The sequence below is a fragment of the Patella vulgata genome, chromosome 6, assembly GCF_932274485.2.
Source record: "Patella vulgata chromosome 6, xgPatVulg1.2, whole genome shotgun sequence".
Taxonomy (NCBI): Eukaryota; Metazoa; Mollusca; class Gastropoda; family Patellidae; genus Patella; species Patella vulgata.
In genome coordinates, this window is record NC_065884.2 from 38,526,228 (window position 1) to 38,548,488 (window position 22,261).

At 35.7% G+C, this 22,261-nt stretch overlaps 1 protein-coding gene across 3 annotated transcripts in view; it reads left to right on the forward strand.

The window, feature by feature from the left end:
• LOC126825385 (sodium- and chloride-dependent glycine transporter 1) overlaps positions 1-22,261 on the forward strand; it is a 337,837-nt gene that overhangs the window by 219,770 nt on the left and 95,806 nt on the right. The gene's annotated exons all lie outside the window — the stretch shown is intronic.

Sequence of the window (22,261 nt, forward strand, 5' to 3'; positions counted from 1 at the left end):
TCTTGCACGGCAAGATGCATAGTGGATAGAACTGATCTCTGAGTATACATGTTGTCAGTAGTCGCTTAAACCCATTAGTACTTGCGCCGTGCGTTAGTGTTCCTATAAATGGTCAGTAATAATCATAAGGTGAGTATTTAAGTTAATCGATGAGTATCCCTTACTTTGGAGTAATTAAAGAAACTTGAGGTGTCTGCAGTAGAAACTGGCAAACGCATGACTAATTAAGAAAGCGTCACTATTGGGGCTACCGTTCACTATCTGGGTGAAACCGACAGTTATCTTTGATCTGCGTCAGTAACTTGAACCGACGTCAGTTACGACTTTTTCTGTTTAATCATTACTACATCCTGAATAAATGATTAATTATTTATTAATATTCTTGAATCATTGGAAATGTTTTTAACCCATTTAACTCTAGAGCCAATTAAAAGATTAGCTTCCTACCCCTAGACTCATTAAATCAGCAGGGCCCATCTCCCTAATTCAATTAGTGGATTATTGTTAATCCTAATAACTGCAAATAACTAAAAAAATATTTTCTATACAAAGAAATACTTAGTTACCAAAATGTACAGATTGTGGTGTTTTTTCCAATGATATAAAATTCAATTGTACAAAGGGGCAATTATATTACAATAAATAATATTGAAAAGTCACTTCCACTAAAATTATGACTTTTCTCTGTCATAATGGTAAAATAACGTGAACAAGTATTCCCTACGAATTTTTTTTTTTAAAAGGTAGAACGACAATATAGTCCCGTTGGCAGCAGTGTTCAAAGTAAATATAAATATAACTTTTAAAATGAATGAAATGAAATGAAATGGAGTTTAACGTCCTACTGTTTTGCTCCGAACTGGGCTAATGAAGACATATCGCCCCAAATGACCGTTACTTCATCGCTATCGGCATTTGACTTTTCTGCTTTGGATATATGGTGGAAATTGTTGTCTTCTTTGCTTCATTGTGTGGAAAATAAAAAAATTTGGTTGAAATCTTTGGCAATGTAATATTCCTCTATGTAGCTTGTATCAAATCCTAAAAGTTTTGATTCAATTTAGCTTTCCAAAGTCCAGAATTATTATCCATAAGTTTTGTGGTATCTTCTGTCTGGAAGCGTTCCAAGATGGCTTCCGCACTTGATCTTGTCTGGGGTATACGTATTCTTTTCATTATAACGTGAAAAAAAATATAAATAGTTGGTTCCTTCGACATTATCATATTCCACGATATGTCTGCCAGTAAATCATAAAAAATCTGATTCCATTTCACTCACCATATCATAAAATTATTAGCCGTAAGTGACAATGTGAAAATATTGGAATAATGCCAAAGTCATTGACACGGTGCGAATTTTCACCTCTGACCTATTACGTAAATACCAGAAGATCCTTTGTTGTAACGTATGTATTTTATTCGATAATTAGCGAATATAACATAACGTTCCTTTTCATTGTGTGTTTTATTTTTATTACTCAATCGCCATTAATTTAAGAAATAAAAACAATAGAAATCAGTTGATTGATCTGGCGTTTTTGTTCGCTAATGCCGTTGCCAAGTATGATGGGTCGGCGAGTTGATTCGCTACAGCCAAATGACAGGTGCGAAATGATTCATACTCGTCATAAATGGGATAAAGGATGGCAATGAACAACAGGAATATTTGTTGGCGATTTCGATTACAGCCGTAGTGGGCAAAAGACACTGAAGATGGGCTAGACAGATCGATTCATAAATACCTTCATATTTAAATATGCATTTAAATGCTCAATGGCAAGGTTTGATTCGTCACACTATTTGTACCCGTTCCCGGTGGAAGTAAAACTCGAGGAATGAATGAACGAACTTACAACATTTGCCCCAAGTAGAATACGGCACAATGTGTATTGTTATTTAATTGACAATTTATAGTTATTCTCGTTACATGCGGATTGGCACATGTTTTGGGGTAGGCAGGATTTTATATCTGTATGGTTTGAATTTGGAATCACTAATGGTTAAAAAAAGATCAACAAATCTGTTTTCACTGAATGTATTGAAACAGATAATATGATAATAGATAACAGAAATAATGGATTTCATACACATACCTATGCATACATACAAGCTGAAATTCTAAGCACTGATCGTGTGAATATCCATTTACATTAATATTGGTTCTTTAAATTTGCACCATATAAAACCCACTAAGCACTGAACAATTGTGTGATTCCATTTACATTATTATTGGTATATTTAAATTTGCACTATATAAAATTTGATAAAAAAAACCCTCCATATAATTCAAACGTTAACCCGACCATTTCAGACTTCGCATCTTACATTTTCACAAATTGTTCGTGTAGAGCACGGGGTCAGCAATCAAGTAAACGCCTTCTTGATCAAAGGAACAATTCTAGTAAAAAATCTGTAAATAGGCGAACAGCCTTCCCAGATTTCGCTCAGCTACTAGTTTCGTTCTTATTCGAACTCTTCAGGCTAAAATGAGGATGTGCGGTGGCCCTCTATATATAGTGTCGGTGGGCACCGGAGCACATGTGATGTCACAGATGGACCGGAGTCGATCTTTGGCACCGGAGTCGATTATTCCGGAAAGTGTGCAAAGATATTCTTGGCAATGTGCCAGGTATTTTGAGCAGAGTCGATGATACAAGTTCCAAAAAAGGGTATGCACACGAGAGAAATAGCTAACGGAATTTTAAGAACGTAGTGCAAAGGGGTCAGTGGGGAAAAAGAGTAAACAATAAAGTGGGGGACCCCTCGGGACTACATCTTATCGTTAATGCCATCCGGTGCGAATGTTCTTAAAGTGTGAATCCATTTGAATTCATTGGCTTTCCTTACGGCATCGTTTTTGCCGTTATCTGGGTCAGTCTTAAAAAGCTCTATAATTTTAATCATAACATTTCTACTCGTATGTCTATGTAAGTTGAAGTGTAGCGCGACCAGCTTTGGCCTGTTGTGTATAATAGCTGCATAGTGTTCCTTTATTCATTTTGAAAAGACACATTTGCTTTCTCCTACGTACGTATTGTTTTTTGGAGGAGCATGTTAATAGGTAGACTATATTTCTACTTAAACAATTATAGCCCGTGTGGCAGGAATATTTCTTGCCAGTTTTACCACTAATAAAGTAGATATTTTGGTCTAATTTGTAGCAGATATCACAGTCTTTCTTGATACATTTTTCGAATAGCTTTTGAAATGTGACTCCGCTGGTTTGCGGGTCCCGTGGTGGATGGATGAATCTTGCTTTCATCAGCGTATCCTTCAAATTAGGATTACTCCTAAATGCCGTGATTGGTTTGATGTTTGAGATGGAATGGCACATGTCCGATCCGGTTAATAGATGCCATTTCTCTTTTATGAGCATGCTAACTTGAACAGCAGTTGGATTATAATCTGTGAAATATTAGTGGACTCTATTTATTAGTGGATTCTATTTATACATGTAAAAGCGTGCACAAGCTTATTTAGGGTTCATATCAGAAAACTTTTGGTGTCAAGGCGACTGCAGTTTGGTTGCTTTATTTAAAAAGATAACTGATATTAAAAAATGCTTAAACTTGATGTAGATGTACATTAGGTGAATGTCATGACTGAGTTCAATGATTAACATTTCGAGCGAATCAATTTCATTGTTGTCGATGCTTTGGGACAAGATAATCTTGATTCTATCTGATAGAGAGTGTTGAAACTTTGTGTATAGTTTGATTGCTCGATCCTTTTGTAAAAAAATAAATGTGTGATTAATTAATATGTATCATCTTTATTTTGGTATTTCGGCAGCGGACATCAGCCTGACTGTTGCCTTGTTTCTAATATACTCTTCAAAAAAAGTAGGGGGATATTCAGAAACAATACAAAACTGCGGAAATGCACTGCTGTTTTTATTAGAGGTAACCAGTGTATGTTAATAACAGGCCAATTGCCAACACATGAACATAAACAGTATATATGGGCGGCTTATCTGACGACCCCATTTCACTCGCAAAGAGATACACTGTCAAAAGTGAAAATAGACGTTTTTGATTTTTGTCTTAGTAATGAGTAAACGTAACACACTAAAGCAAAGATTCGCTAAACAGTAAAAGGTATGCAAGAACCGATAGGAAAGCAAACATGGATAGGATAAACCAGCACGCGGCAGTTTTCATCAACCCTTCTTGAAGTGTCAAATTTGACAATGAAACCCCTCCCATGTGTATGGCGCTATTGTGTGTCGCATGTGCAGCTCAGTGGTTCTGTTGGGGCGATAAGTTCTTCATCTGTGAACATACTCTCGAACAGTGATGGGATTTCAAAATTTTAGTTGTCGGAAATTTTCTTCCCGAAAATAAAGGGACATAACTCTTATTATTTAAGCAGGTGTTTTCAAACCACAATTAAGAATTACGTGTCAACAAAATATTCAAATTCAGACGTAATAAAAAAAATGGGTGCACCTCGTTATTTTTCATATTTAATTCCCGTACTGTATTCAGATTTATGTCAATAATATTCCTACAAAATTACATGACATCGTAATACCATAGAATGAAACCGTGCCGACTACTGCCCATTACCGTATTTTTCGGGTCATAAGTCGATACATTTTTCAGCAAAGTCCGGCATTCGTCTTATTATCATCCGGGTTTAGGGACCTGCTTATAGTCCAACTTCGACGATGGTTTATATGTTCAATCTAGTTGGGGGTGTAAGATTGAACATACAATAATTCAATAACTCATTTCTTCTTAGTATAATCTTATATTCAGTAACAATACTTAAACAATAATAATATATATACAACACTGCCCCACAGGCTAGGTAACTTAATAAAGAACAGCATCTAAGAAATAACTTATCAGAGACCTGCCCTTCAGTGTGTCCTCTGCCTGCCTGTGGTTAACTCCTACCATCTACAATCATTCCTCTAATATACTAGAGGTTACTTGGTAACAATAAACAATGAATAGTAATTTATATATTTACACTTAATAATATTTCATAGTAGTATTTAAGTGGCATCCATTCATTCATTTACTAATTAAGTTGACTATTTGGGCCTTGATTATGTAATGTTTATAGATGGATTATCTCATTACTGCTAATTGTCTATTATCTCTGTCATAGCTGAATATTGTTAACTCACTTTAGATAATCCATCTTGGGTGCCCATTTATGGTGTAAGTCTATTACCTTATACTGGGTGAATGGCTGTGTTAAATACTACCTGGTCATATTATACTCCGTTTCGATTTATATACGGAAGGTAAAAAAATAACATCCCGAAATTTATTTGATCGTAAACCGTAGTAAACATCGCTCTAATACAACGAGCGAGTGACACCAACTGCTAAATAATCTCATTCGACACTAAGCACACGCTATCGTCTAAAACAATTACCGTAACTACTTATGTTATTCCAATCGAAATATTCGTCAACATTTCTTGGCATGTTTGTTTATTTATTTAAAAACATAAACCCCATTCAAAATATGATCATAAATCTGACAATATGCCATCAAAATAGAATCTTTTCTCCCGACATCAGACGTATTAGATTCGGCACGTTTACACCTCTTAATTCCACGTGTCTCGCGAGATTTCTACTTTCATTTTGCATGTGTGTGAAATAGCTTTATTTAACTTTGGCTTCCACTGAAGAAATATCACAGACAAGTTATGGACACAATGTATATTGATTTGGAGTGTTATATACTATTAGGATATGTGACATATATGACTAATGTCTACGGCCGACATCAAGGAGATTAAAACGTGAGACAATGGAGAAATCACGGGTTAATCACGTTGATTAAGTTTATTGGATTGATATATAGTCCAACAAAGAAGAAGCAATGACTTCTGTTCAGGATTGAATAGATGAATTGTCCGACAAAGAATTAAGTCAGCCAATCAAGGCAGATTAAGTTGTTAATCAAGGTGGGGGTATAGACGGTATAAAACGATAAATACGTTGATCACTTGATTACCAAATCAATCCAGCCTATTATCAACGATAATCGGGTTGAGTGGTATTTATACACTCAAATGGGCACAAAACCAGACTCAACTTTTCTAGAGTAAAATTTTGCGTAGAATACGATGCCGAGTGGTAATCAGTCCGCCGTTGGGGCGTTTTTCGAGATATTCAGGGTTAAAGGTCAAATGGGTTCATTTGCACTGAAAGTGAATGGCCAGTCTATCTTGTATCATGAAAATAAGCTGAAAATGATTGAAAGTAATCACACTTTCAATAAAAATGTAAACTTGCTAAATTCACCTTTGTTCTTTGTGACCCCAGAGGTCAAAAGGTCACATTATTCGTTTTAGCACTAGGAAGAATTAAAGTAATAAATGTCAGCGTAAAATATAACAACTAAAGCGAAACCTGATAGGAACATTTAAAATTTATCTTTAGGTGGTCTTAGCACCAAACTTTTACTTTGGAATGTCGAAAATGATCTTGCATAACAGAACCAAAACGCTTCGGAACCTGTTTCAAAAATACATAAAAACTGTTAAATCAAAATCTCTCCGAATTAGTTTTACAACGAATGCTATACATAATGATACTAGTTGTCTGAAAAAAACAATTGAATAGTTTCATTACTGGACAAAGCCTGCCAAAATTTTATGGCGGGATTTAAGGCATCCCTTTCTGCGTGCTCAGTTAGCGGTAATAGTTTTTTGAGGTTTTCGTCTATTATATATACATTGCATTAAAATGTCTTAAAATATTATTTTTTAAAGATACAGTAGGGGAGATTAGATAAAGAGCGGACAGTTCTCACTATAATTGTTAAAAACTAGATAATGTAACGGGAATTTGCTGAAAATTCAGTCAAACTGGTCCACTCTGAACCGAGAATTTAGCGATTGAATTTTCGGCCTAGCCTCGATCATCATTACTAAAGTCGGTACGATAAAAAAACATAGTCTCGATTATCCATTTCATGATTTAATCATGAATGAAAGTTTGAGCAGCAAACCGGATACTAATCCAGTAATTATCACAGGCTAGCGATGACATCGAGAGTTGATTATGGCCTGGATAAGTTAATTAATGTCTAGTTAATAATTTAGATAACATTTCAGGCCTAAAGAAAGACCTGCAATTGGGCAGATTTAGCTCTTGCATAATGTATGTTTAAGTATAATATAAAGGTAACAATTATTTTCGTGATAATTATAGGTTTTTATTGGCACTAGGAATATGTGTGCTATAATACAGGGGAGAGAGAAATGGAGTTTAACACCCACTCATGACACAAACTAGGTCATTTCGTGACTAACACATAGTTCAGTTTTATTTCAATAACTCGCTTGCACGTAGGGGTCTTTAGCAGTGGGAGGAAACCGGAGGACCTGGAGAAAACCCACGAGATTGGACAGGCGACCCCACTGGGGAATCGAAACCACACCATTTAACTCAATGACAGACCGTATGGTACAGCACGCACATGCTAACCATTCAGCCATCCCACCCCCCCACGGGTGATAGATTCCGCTCTGTAAAATAACATTATCCAATGTCAATTCTCTATTTCAGTCAAAAGTCTCAGACACATCTGACAATATTCCCGAAAGAACATCCAGCTGAACTTTAATGTCCTGAATTGAACGCAGATATTTGAATTTATGACATAAATTTTTATTTCTACTCTGAATATCCGATAAAATTTCCTCAACCATTGCTGTTTGCTTTACTTTGCCAATGTCATCGAAAGTTATCTTTTCCTTCTTTGGAGCATTCATTTTATCAATTTTACATGTAACCCGATGACCTTTGACCCCAAGAACTCACGATGTGTTAAAAGACAAATGTCAATTGACAAAATTACTTTGTTAAAGTGTAGATGTGAATAAGTTGTGTTTTTTGTAACGTTAGTGGATTTTTTTCAAAAAACATTTGTAATTTCACAATTGACTTTTACATTAACGGCATTATGTATTTTTATAACGACATTTGTATTTTGCAACTTAGGTATTAGGTATTTTCTATGATGTATAATAACACTTTCAACATACATTTAGTTTTAGCCCTTAAATCCCGCCATAAAATTTTCCCCGCTGTTGATAAGCACTAAACATGTTGACAGGCACATTAATGTCTTTTTTATTTCACACATCCCTTAACACATCCCTCTCCTTGATGTGCCCTAAAAAGAAACATCAATATCAAATACTAAAAATGTTGGCTTTACGATGTTAAAAAGAATTATACTCATGCGATGTTCAAACGATGTTTAAGTAGTCCTATGATGTCAATACAATTGAAGCAATGTACAAAACAATTTGACTATGTTCATATAATAAACAAATGATTTCGATGTGTCGATGTTTACATTATAACAATATCAATCAAGTATCACGATCTGACACATATGACTGTTTAAGTATTTAATTAAACATAAAATTTCACCGATCACACAGTTTGTGAATGTCCAGTGACATGTAGTCTCTAAATTATGCCTCGAGGGGACACAATCGATGAATGGACCGTTTATAAATAGTGTCACCAACTTTGACCTCTACGACACGAACCAGTCCATCACTACCAGAAAAGGTCTTAACAATTCGCCATAAAGGCCACTTTCCACGAGGCGAATGGGGATCGATCACTAATACGACATCATCGATTTCTAAGTTTTTCGAAGTATTGTTCCATTTGTTTCGATTGTGCAGGGCAGGCAGGAATTTGCGTAACCACCTGTGGCAAAAGTGTTTCAATAAGTCTTGTACGCGACGCCATCTCCGTCGTGGATTAAAACGAGTTCTTCAACTGATTCAGGTGCAAGCGAACCACCTAGTTGTCCAATAAGGAAGTGATTTGGGATTAGAACGGGATCATCGTGACAGCTATCTCCTATATAGCACAATGGACGATTATTCATAAGTCATTCAGCACCCACTATAGGGGTTAATAATTCTTCATCGGTTATGTCTGCATTACCTAGTATCACATTCATAGCAAGTTTTGCAGATTTGATGAGGGATTCAAAAACTCTGCCAAAATGTGGAGATAAGGGAGGGTTAGATTTCCAAACGATTCCTTGGTTTGATAAATGGTTACCTATTTTCTCGTCATCTAGAGCTGAGAGCAAGTCTTTAAGTTCCCGATTAGCACACACAAAGTTCGACCCGTTGTCTGATAAAATCTGAATTGGCTTTGATCGACGGCTCACGAATCTGTCAAGGGCAGATAAAAAATATATCAGTATCCATACTCCATGCCATCTCCAAATGGACAGCACGAGTGGCGAGACATGTAAACAAGCATAAATATCGTTTAGTGTGAATGCGACCACAGCCTTTCTTAGCTGGGCGTTTTCGGCGTCAAATACACTCAAGAAATTTGGCTATGACACTTTTCACAGATTCTCTAGCACGTAATATCCAAAATTGAGATCTCAGGTCTGAAAGAGTATGTGACACACCCAAATTATGATTTGAAAGCTCGTGAGCATGTGCTATGACTAATTTAGTAACTTGATGTTTCGATGGCAAGATCACAGGTAACTGTGCACTGTAGCTTAAGTTGTCAGCCTTCTCTAATCTTCCCTGAACGCGTAATACATCTTCATTATCCAGGAATGGATTACTATTTATAGGTCGATTTTTATGTAAATCACGAATCTCATCACTATGGATGATGATTTTCCGCGATCGTGGAAAAGCCGCAGAAAATGCGGAATTCACATTGTCAAATGGATTCGCGAAAAATCACGAAATCGTCCGAAAATGAAATGACGGAGTGTGTCTATTTTTATCGCCCAATAAAATATCCCCTTAATATCATTGTTACAAGTCGTCTATCCAGTTTGTGGAAACACAATACGTAACCGTTACGATTTTTCGACATTTCTTCGCCAATTTAGTCACGATCATCTACTATAATATTTATTCCTGCTAAAAGCAAAGTTCTAGTGCCCCCTATATTACACGGAGTTACATTCCCCTGATTTGTTTTTAATTACAGGCGGTTTTTTAATAAAATAAAAATAATCTATTGATTTTCTTCACAAAATGAGATAGATATTATGGAATATTTAACAAAGGTAGGCACTAATATTGATGCGGGTACTAAATGACGAATTTATAACGGAGATTTGAGGCATGGAATTTTCGATCGACGACAGCGATCTTCGTAGAAGTTGTAAGTCTGTCAAATTTACCGATGTCGACGATGTATCATCAATCATCGATGCATTGCAAGTTTCGATGTTAGCTCCCGATGCATCGACGTGTAAAATATTATTTGATTGATATCAGCACTGACGAGTTAATGGCTGTTACGTCAACAAGTGACATGGTTGTGAATATTGAATGTTCGAAAGACGAATCAACATAGAAATGTCATCGAAATTATTCCAATAGGCCTACTACGTTTTTTACCGGTTAATAACATATGTCGAGGATACACACACAGTAATGAGCAGACATTAATTTCATTAAAATTTGTATGACAATAATTTTGAAATAGTGTGACTGAAATTATGCTTTGCATAATACTGTAAAATTCAACAGACAGATTTTACTTCAATCACAGTTTTCCCAAATTGTAGTCAATGGATGGATATTTACACACTGCTAATCAAAACTGGACATTGCTAATAAATTTTCCTGAATTTAGCCTATCTAACTTGATTAGCAGTTCTGCTAATCAAGTTTGAAAAGTTATTGAGACCCCTGGTGAAGGATAATACTGAATCAAAGAAACATCGATCGTCCATAATGGATTCAGTGATAGGCCTACCCCCATGTGTTTCTGCTGTGAAATGGAAAAAAATGGAATTGACTAAAATCTGAAATGGAATTTGCCCATATCTGAAGTGGAAAATTATCATCCCTACATCACGAAACACTTCTCCTTGAGCGAATCGAAACCACACATTTTCCGAACGTGAAATTTCCTCTGATGTAAGAAAGTTGCTGGTAACTTTATCTTTATTTTGACCCAAGCATGAAAAGTGACCATTTTGAATATCTATCTGGACTTAGTCTTCCGAGATCGATGTCCTCTGCAACTGTAATGAAGGCATCGGTAGGCTACTGACATTCTGACGAAATTTCTTCACAGGCCTCTTTTTAGGTTAAAATTGTGATTCACAGGCCAGTTGAATGGATCCTCCTGTAAGAAATCTGGTTTGTGCCACCATAGACTGCTGTGATTGAGTTCTGAGGCAGACAACCCTCTGGTTGCGCAATCGCTGCTATTTAAACATGCATTATGCAAGAGCATATCTAAATTATCAATTAGACATTAATTAACTTATCCAGACCATAATAAACTCTCGATGTCAAGGCTAGCCTTCGATGTTGGCTGGATTAGATTCCTATATGCCGCAAACGGCCATTGATAATTAAATCAAAAAAAGTGGATAATCGAGACTATGCTGTTTATATTAATGATTTTAGTAATGATGACCGAGACTATGCAAAAATTTCACACGCTTCTTTCTCGGCTCATAGTAGAGCAATTTGACTGAAATTTTCAGCAAATTACCTTTCCACTATCTAGTTTTTAACTATTATAGCGAGAACTGCCATCTCTTTATCTTATCTCCCATAATGTAACTTTAATTTACTTGGAACGCAACGCCAATTTTCAGGATCTGACAATTCATGTATTTCTCCCACTCAATGTGACACGAAGGGTTTGTATGTTCTTGATTCGGCCCGGATCCAAAACAAAACGTCTGACTAGTAAGTTATTCGACAAGGCGAAATATTCAAAACACTGCGAATAGTTTGTTTCAATCGAAGACCAAGAACTGCACCACAGAGTTCTAACTTTGGAATAGATATAGTTTTCAATTACATTGTAAGTCAGTCGATCAGATAATCGTAGAAAAAATATATAGATGGCAATATAAAGCGCATCACAAGGCAACACAACACTTGAAATTGGATTTAATAGGAGGACCTGATAGTTCAATGAATTCACACCTTAATTTACATTATTGTTAAAAAATTTAGGTGTGTGTTTTAGGTGTGTTATCCACACGCCTGAAGATAAATAAGGTGTGTGTTACGCGCACGCCTGCCCCTGTACAAACGGCAAAGCCTGGACTGTCTTATGTTTTACAATCAATTGGAGATTTATCTAAAACTAAACATCTACGAACACTTATTGAACACAGCTGATCAAGTTCCGAAAACCAATTAGCCCATTTTCTTGCTAAATTGTCTGGGAGTACGTCGACCCAATCTGTTCCCGGAATCCAAGATGACTGGATGCCAATTTTGGCGCGGATTGTGAATGGGGCGAGAAGGTTCAATGGATCAAACAAGGTTGCTGTCTTGCTAACCACAAAGCGTTTTGTAAGTATAGAATCATTGGGAGGTTCGACATTAAAGGCAAAGGTGTCCTCACTTGCAATGCATAGAATGCCTAAAGTTTTCGTGGAAGGCAGTTCTTCATCTTGAAGCGCAAGACTAGAAAGTCTATCCTTAATGGGAATATCTTCCAATAAACACGGTTTATTTGTCAACCACTTGCGAATTTCAAATCCACCACTCAATAACAAGTCCGAAATTTCATGTTGTAGCTTTATTCCGGACGACAAGGTGTGCACACTGTCCAATAGGTTGTCAACATACATCAAATTTAATACAGCGTCAAAACCGAGCGGAAACTATCCTTTGTTTCTATTGGCATGCTCACGTAAAACAGTCTGCGACAAATAGGGGGATGCCATGTTTCCAAACACCAAACGTTGATATTCATACTCTCGTTTGGGGGAGTCCATATGCATATCACCCCACAAGAATATATGGTATCTACGATCTTGCGATCTCATTTCCACCTGTAAAAACATTTCTGTGATGTCAGCCACAAGAGCTATGGGTGAACTACGAAACCTTATCAAAATGTCAATTAGCTCCCTTTGCAATTTAGTTGACTGAAATATGCAATCATTCAATGACATTTCTCGAAATTTTGCAGCTGCGTCCATTACTAGGCGTACTTTAGTTGTGTTCTTATCGGGACGAACTACTGGGAAGTGTGGAAGATACCATATGTTTTCTGAATGTCTCTCTGGAGGTAGCACTTCTTTCATATACGATTTATCGATATGATCTTTAATAATTGAACAATAAGGAGACACAACTGATGGTCGCTTGGCTAGTGACTTTTCGAGGGTCAATAATCTCGATTTTGCAAGATCAAAATTATTGTCCAAGCTAGGTTCATTGTCTTTCCATGGTATTCCGATGCTATAACGATGATCATAGAATTCTAACGATGAACAAACTGTTCTGTCTCTCTCAATATCTGACATGGATAAACTTTGCTTTTGGGACGATGAATCTCCCATAGAGTCAAGTTCCCACATTCGACGAATAATTGAGTTAGTATTATTCTGGTTCAGTGTAAAAAATGCTCTAATGAAATGATTCTGAGTCTGGCTAAGTAATGGATCACATGGCCCAATACAAGTCCAGCCGGGGGGTGTCAAACGGGCAACTGGCTCGCCTGACCCACCATAGATTTCCGTAACACAGCGATGGACACCTGGAACGTTAAGGCCTATCAATAAGTCTACACGATTACTGTGACCGACACAAGGAAATTCAATACCTGCGAAGTGGGGCCATTTTTGTGCATGCTTGTTCCAGTCAATCACTTTCATATCCCCTGTGACATTATTTACAGTAAATGTATTAAAATCAAAAGTATTACTTCCATCAGCACTTTTCATAACAAGCTTTACCCTAGTAGTGTTCAATGGCTTGGTTGTACCGCCTAAGACGCCTATGCTTAAGGAAGTTAAAGGTCCAGTTACACCTAACTCTGCAACAACACTTTCATTAACATAACTGTCCGTTGAACACTCATCTATTAAAGCATTTACCTGAATATACTTATTACCGTTTACTAGTATAACAGGTGAGACCCGCATGGCCACAAAATCACCATTAAGTTTATTTGTTGTGTGAGCACATGTACTTGTGGGTGGTGCAGTCGCTGACGAAGGGGCGCCACGATTCTGAGTCCCATTCCAAACATGAGTTTCTGATCCAAGAGCAGATCCCTCTCCGTGAAGAAGACAATGATGTGTCCGAGGGCATCCATCAATGCCACACCGATGAGAGTTCGAACACTTAGAACCAAAATGTGAGTTACTCAGACAACGATAACACAACTGTTTTTCTTTCGCGAAATCCCATCGGGAGTTGAGTGGCATAGATTGGAACGATGAACAGTTTTGAAGCTCATGAAAATAACCACACTTTAAACACAAAGGGCTTTGATTAGGAGAAGTTAACTTGGATTTGTCAAAGGTTGTGCAAGTCCGGGAATTGTTTGATGAGGTTTTTTGGCTTATAATAGTTAAAAGACTTCACATTTACGTAACCCTCAACTTCTTCATGCGCCTCGACACGATAACACAACTCAGTAGAAAGCCACGAATATAAACTTTGTAAATTCTCAGAGTTTTTTGTAGCTGCATCCCAGCGTTTGTAGTGTGCAATATTGACAGGCGATATTTTAGACTTTGCAATACTATAAAACATAGAGTTTTCATCAAACTCTTCAGTTCGACCTGAATCTTTTAATGAAATAATAGCCAACTCCAACTTGTCGCTAAAGCCTTCAACACTTTTTATGTCTTGAAATAATACAGGTTTCGAATGACGAATTGAATCAAGATGCAGAAGAATTTGTCTCCTGTGTCCTCAAAACTTTTCTTCTAGTCTGTTTTTAGCCGATTCGTATCCAACTGTCAATGCTGGAAAGCCCTTGATTGCCTTCAGGGTGTCTCCATCAAGATATTGTCTCAGTTGGAGCATTTTGTACCCATCCGAGCATTTGGCTTTATCAATGCACTGTGTAAATGCATTTTTGAAAAGTTGATATTCCTTTTTGTTGCCATTAAATTTTGGAATTGTGACACGCTGTAATTGCTGGAACAGATCTCTGTCAATCTGATATGCTTCAGTATTCACTGCTTGTGGACCACCACTTTCGCTACCATATGATTAATTGTGGGCTGATCCCTGTCCCTAGGAGTTACATCCCGTTCACAAATTTTATTTTTCGACAACGCACATAGAAAATGAGTTGCCTTGGCCAAAATCCCAATAAAGGCAGGGTCGATGTCACACAATAAAAGCAGAATGTCAATTACCTCTTCTTGATTGTTTAAGATCGGACCAACCGCGGGACGGATGCTACTTTCGTTTTCCTCACCCTTCGCACATAACTTTGCAGTTAATTCAAGCCGTGCTTTTGTTAGCCGGGCTTTCAACAGGCGTTTCCTTTTCAGTAAGCTTTTTAGTCTATCATCTTAAGTCAGATGTGCTGAAACATCATCCGCATGTTCTGCTCTTTCCTTTTCGGGTTGATTAGCGTCCCTGGTTTCCGACATGGCGCCACGCCAACCGATGTGACTTTGTTGACTAGTGTTTCAGTTCAAACTTCACTGTACAATTATCATGAAAGGCCCTCATTCTAATAGCCTATCACTCACCGACAGAACCACACTCTGCTACCATAAACATGTTGATAAGCACTAAACATGTTGACAAGCATATTAATGTCTTGTTTATTTCGAAATATTTATTGGCGGGCGATGTCGATGTACATGTATATCTAAACAGTAGAGAACACACAAAAAAGTTACACACACAGGATTACATACAAAATTCAAATGAACAAAATAAAACGAAACGAAATACAAAAATAAAACGAAACGAAAATACAATTTACAAACTACATTATTTCAAGTAAAATTCAGTTCTTAACACCCGCTAACATTTACGAATACGACATAATATATCCTGTGAACTACTATGTACAATGCATCCGTTGGTTTTATCTGCGTCCATGTTCCGGCGAAATTCATAAAAAATTTGCAATCTTTTAATCTCGTCGTCAGATACGTGTTTTCCCATCACAGATTAACGTTGGTTTTTATACGCCCACATTTCCATGTGGACGTATATTGTCGTTGCCTCCGTCCAGCCACAATTGTTTGTGAACACTCTACAGGTCACAATTCTTATCCGATTTCAATGAAACTTGAAATATAGGTTTATCTCCCCAAGATCTTGGTACCTTTCGATAATGTTATGTATCGGACCGTAACTTCATGGATTATGGCCCCTGATTGTACGAAAAATCGCGTTTTTAGCTTGTGAACACTGTAGAGGTCACAATTTTTATCCAATTTGGTTTAAACTTGAAATGTATGTTTATAACCCAAAGATCTCGGTTCCTTTCGATATTCGCGTATATCGGACCATAACTTCCTGAATTATGGCCTTTTGTTGTACGAAAAATCGCGTTTTTAGCTTGTGGACCCCATAGAGGTCACAATTTTTATCCGATTTAAAAAAAAACGTGTGAATATATCACCATTACACCCTAAGGATGGTTGAGTTTGAATTTCGTAAGAATCAGACCGAAACTGACAAACAAAATGGCTGCCCCTCATTCGCAAATCGCAAATGGTGTCAAAATATTGCGTATCAGGGTTGTGGACCCTCTGGAGGTCACAATTTTCATTTGATTTTTATGAAACTTGAAATGCATGTTTATAACCCACAGATCTCGGTTCCTTTTGATATTCGCGCATATCGAACCATAACTTCCTGAATTATGGCCCCTGATTGTACGAAAAATCACGTTTTTAGCTTGTGGATGCTGCCATATTTCTACAGATCAAAACCTTAATTGTAATACGCAAAATAAAGTATATTTATTGACCTGCAATTACTGCAGATTACAGTATGTTTGGGAAACAAGTAAATCTTGTAAAACAAGGTTTAATAATCATAGATCAGCAGGAAATTCTGAAAATGCACACAAACTACCACTATACGACTGGTACCATGGAATCTCGGGTAAATAGCGTTATTATCTAATCTATGTAGAATTATTATTCATAAATATCATTGAATTTGGAATAATAGCATTCAATTTGTCCTTTCCCGAGTTGTGATTAAAATTAGTCAAGGTGTCCAATTACGCCAGGTATTCAATTCTGTTGCCGAACATCCAATTTCACATGCGTTGTTCAGATTTTAACGAAATGTTTATATTGAAGGAGTTGTAATATAGTAATGCTGCCGTGTAAATGTATAATGTACAGCCGGTTTGAATAACAACAAAATGAGTTCGGTAATCTCGGGGAAAACATTTACCGGCATTCTGTGTCGGTTAGGATTTTTTTCTAACGCACTGTACATGCATATAACGATGGCTTAAATGTATGCAACAATGAACAACTTACAATTTTTTTACAAGGTATCATTACATCTTCGTCTATAACTTAGATGTAATTCATCAATTATTGGCTGCTATAAAATCCAAACTTTAAATTATATACGTCATACGATGAGCTTGCAGCTTCAGTTAATCTAAATCAATCATTCATATAGAGCACTCGATCCACTCCAAGGGGGGCTTAACGGTAAGTCACATGGTCAGAAACGCGCCAAAAGATTGGGACTATATTTTTAGTCTGTCTGTGTTAATCGGCGACAAATCTCCGCTGTGACAATATACATCTACTTTAAATGTCGCCCAATTCATTTCGGTGGAAGGGGATATTGAATAAAGCCATTTCACATACGTGTACATTACATGCGCATGTTATAATTTTCTTATTTTGAGTACAATTTCTGAATGATTCCATTCTTTTGTACGTCCAACTTCCCAAGTTCCTACTGCATATACATGTACCCTGTGTAACTGCAATCTATAAGTTTATACATACATGTATATGTTTACGTTTAAAATCTAGATATCAGAAGCTCGAAAGTTATACTAGACGGTGAACACGCAAGTTTCTTGATTGAACCTGCATTTGCTTTTGTAATTATAACTCGATGTTAATCTTAATTATTATTATAAACAATGCAAATATATAACTGTACGGCTTGTTTTCAGATCCCATAATTGAACATTGTATCTTTATAATATGTAAATATTGAATAAATATTGTTAGAAAAAAAAGGAGAAAAAATAAAACAACCTGCATCTATATTGCATAATATCAGACCCATATTTATCCTTGCTATTCGGACCAACCCAGAGGACCACACAGACCAATTAAATTACATTACTTATTCATTTTAAAAATATAACACAGACAATATGTTATTAATGATTTAAATCATTAATAACATATTGTATCATAATACAAAGAGGCGAACAATTTATAGGTGAGTATATACATAACTTTAGAATATCCGCTGCCGGTAAGTACATATTAGCAAATATATATCTTTATTACATCAACAATTTAATTGTTTTTCTTTGATGTGCTTCATGATGAAACAATGCAACAGGTAAGTACATAACACTTTATTATTTCAAAGAAAACATATGCATATTAAAACAAACACTATTATCAATTATTAAAACAACAATTAAAACAACACTTTATTATTGATTCAAGTAGTCATATTAATACAAACACAAATATAAACGTATTAAAACAACACTTTATTATTGGTCCAAGTGGTCCTTTTGTATGGTCCGAGTAGTCTTTTTTGTTTCGTCCGAGTGGTCTATTAGTTGGTCCAAGTGGTCATGCATTCGTACAAAAGAATGGAATCATTCAGAAAGTGTAGGCTACTCAAAATAACGGAGTAAAGGCGACAATTACATGTAACACATCGTGGACATTGTATAAATATATGACATGCGCATGTAATGTACACGTGTGTGAAATGGCTTTATTCAATATCCGCTTCCACCGAAATGAATTTGGCGACATTTAATTAAAGTAGATGTATATTGTCATAGCGGAGATTTGTCGCCGATTAACACAGACAGACTAAGAATATAGTCCCAATCTTTTGGCGCGTTTCTGATCACGTGACTTACCGTTAAACGCCCCGTGGAGTAGATCAAGTGCTCTATGAATGATTGATTTAGATTAACTGAAGCTGCAAGCTCATCGTATGACATATATAATTTAAAGTTTGGATTTTATAGCAGCCAATAATTGATGGATTACATCTAAGTTATAGACGAAGATGTAATGATACGTTGTAAAAAAATTGTAAGTTGTTCATTGTTGCATACATTTTGGCTGACGTTATATGCATGTACAGTGCGTCAGAAAAAAATCCTAACCGATACAGAATGCCGGTAAATGTTTTCCCGAGATTACCGAACTCATTTTGTTGTTATTCAAACCGGCCTGTACATTATACATATACACGTTTTCACGGCAGCATTACTATATTACAACTCCTTCAATATAAACATTTCGTTAAAATCTGAACAACGCATGTGGAATTGGATGTTCGGCAACAGAATTGAATACCTGGCGTAATTGGACACCTTGACTAATTTTAATCACAACTCGGGAAATTGAACGGTCCAACTAATTATTGAACAGTCGTGAAAATTAAGCGGGACACTTATAATTACACACGTGTTGACAAACTAAACACTAGTTAATTAACGCTTGGTAATCAAAATTGCACGTTGAGATTTAAGTTGTATACAAGGACAAATTGAATGCTATTAGGGCAAATTCAATGATATTTATGAATAATTCTACATAGATTAGATAATAACGCTATTTACCCGAGATTCCATGTTACCAGTCGTATAGTGTACTATATCAACTTTTTAAACAAAATCCATGTAAGGATTTTGGATACAGAGTTCAAATAATTGAAAAACTTCCTGGTTCAGGACACCTCAGTAATGGCAAAATTGATCCTGCAGTTACACAAAAAAGAACTCACGCAGAAGAAACTTGGATAATAAAATTACAGACCATTTTCCCTTGTGTGCAGCTTGTGTACTCAACCTAGCCCGACAAATTATACACACTTTGAAAAAATCTACATGTTATAACCGATTTGATAAATAGTAAATTTTCACCTAAGCATTCAATACAGCCTCATAAAGTGCAAAAGAAAAAACCTGACGTGTTATGTAAAATCCTTTTTACAGATAAACATATACAAGACATTGGATTGAATAGAATCTTTAGAGACCAATCAGTAATTATAAAAATCTATACCAGATACTATTCCTAAAATTTCACCTACAGTCGTATACAAATTTTTACCTCCAATTCGTAATAAAATATTTAACTACCATCAAACTATTGAAAACCTTAACGTACAAGAGTTTATTAACAATTACGATAATACTATATGTCAATGCACCAACTCTCCCTTTAAAGACAAGTTTCATGACCATATTGTTGTTCGATATTGTTGAAGATAAAAATCTTAAAAAACCTTTTTCGCTTTGGACCACAATTTCGAGAACAACCTAGTAAAACTAATTTCAAAAAGTTACATAATCTTAAATCTCAAATCAGGAAATGCATAGTAGCTTGGTCTGATAAATTTCGTGCACCATTAGAATCTTTTGGAGAATGGAAAAACACTGTTTTTGATCTCTTGTCAAAAAGAATCAAATATATAAAACTTAACCCAAGACAACCGCCACCCAGGTCCTAAATAATACATCCACAGTTGAATGTCTTGGTTCTCTTCAAGATAGATTTGTTCTAACGCCTGTCGATAAGGCCAGCAATAATATTGCCTTTATCTGTAAAAAATACTATATTAGAAATATTCTTACTGAAGTTGGACTTTGGTGCAATACCCATAATGACACTTATAAATGCATTACAGATTTAACTAAACTAGATATTTTACATAACCAATATACATTTAACAGGAGTAATGATATTAAAGACAATTTGAAAATAGATGCACTACCTTACATTTATTCTATACCTAAATTCCATAAAAACCCAGTAAAATTCAGATACATAATATCCTCCAGTATCTGCCAAATGAAACCATTAGCTAAGACAATCACTAAAGGACTTAAATTATGCCAAACCCAACATGCCATTTGGTGCAGAACACTTCGTAGCTATACTGCAATTAATAGTTTTTTCATAATTGATAAAAATAAACCTATAGTAGACACTTTAGAAAAAATCAATAAAAAAGTTAATGCAAAAACAATAGAAACGTTCGAATTTTGTACTTTGTATATTATGCTTCAACATGCAGATCTTAAAGATAATTTGGATTGGTTTGTAGATAAAGCCTTTAATGGAATTTTCGGGAAGGCAGAAACTTGATAGCCATTTATGCAGAAGATGCTAAATGGATTATAAAACGTCGCAATGCCGACACTGTAGTTTTTGATAAAGAAAAATTTCAAAACATCATACATTTCCTCATTGACAATGCCATATTTGAGGTTGGGGATCAGATAATACAGCAAACCATTGTCTTACCAATGGGAACTGACCCCGCCCCATTTATGGCAAATGCACATTTATATAAATACGAATTCGACTTTCAAGACCATAAAAGAAAAACAGATTACAAAGTAGCTAAAAGTCTAAACTATACCTTCCGATACACTGATGACATAACACCTATCAATGATAACGGAAATTTCAACAAATATAGAAGTGAAATATATCCTCCTGAACTAATATTAAATAAAGAAAATTCTGGCACTATAAATGCATCTGTTCTTGACCTGGACATCAATATAATTAACAATCAATTTAATTTAATGTCGGTATTTTCGACAAAACAGACAAATTGGGTTTTGAAGTAGTAAAATACCCGTCAATCTATAGTAACATACCAGATACCACGCTATATAGTGTTTTCTATTCACAGGCATTACGATTTTTGACAATATGTAACAATAAAGAACTATTTCTCTCCCGAATAAAAGCTCTTCACTTTAAATGCACTGCCAAAGGCGGTACACAATTACACATTTTAAAAGAAATTTCAAAACTTCCATTTCTTCAACATACCAAGTTTGACATTTCTTATAAGTATACCGACTACATACTGGATAATGATCCAATCTAAATTTTAATTTAGATTTTCTGTAGTTACCTAACCCTGTCTGAATTACTTCCCTTATGCCTTTATGCCTTTATAAATACACTTACGTAGTACGATTTCTTCAGCATACCTGTTTTGCATTTCTTGTGTGGGGTATTATATTAATATATTATAAATTGTACAATTACATAATTTAAAAACTTATAGTTTTTAAGCTTTTAACATTATTTTATCTGGATTATCGCCCTTATTATTGTGATTTTTTATCACCTTCTAAGATTTGACGTCATTCCCAAAATAATGTCGCCACTCAGTCAGCAGACGGCTGTCTCTTGAGACAGTCTACATTTCCTATTTGCTTCTTTATATTCAGTTTTGTTTTTGTTTTTTGTGACGGATGGAACATGTGCCCTATATGTATTGAATACTGAAACGTTTCTTGATTGTTTT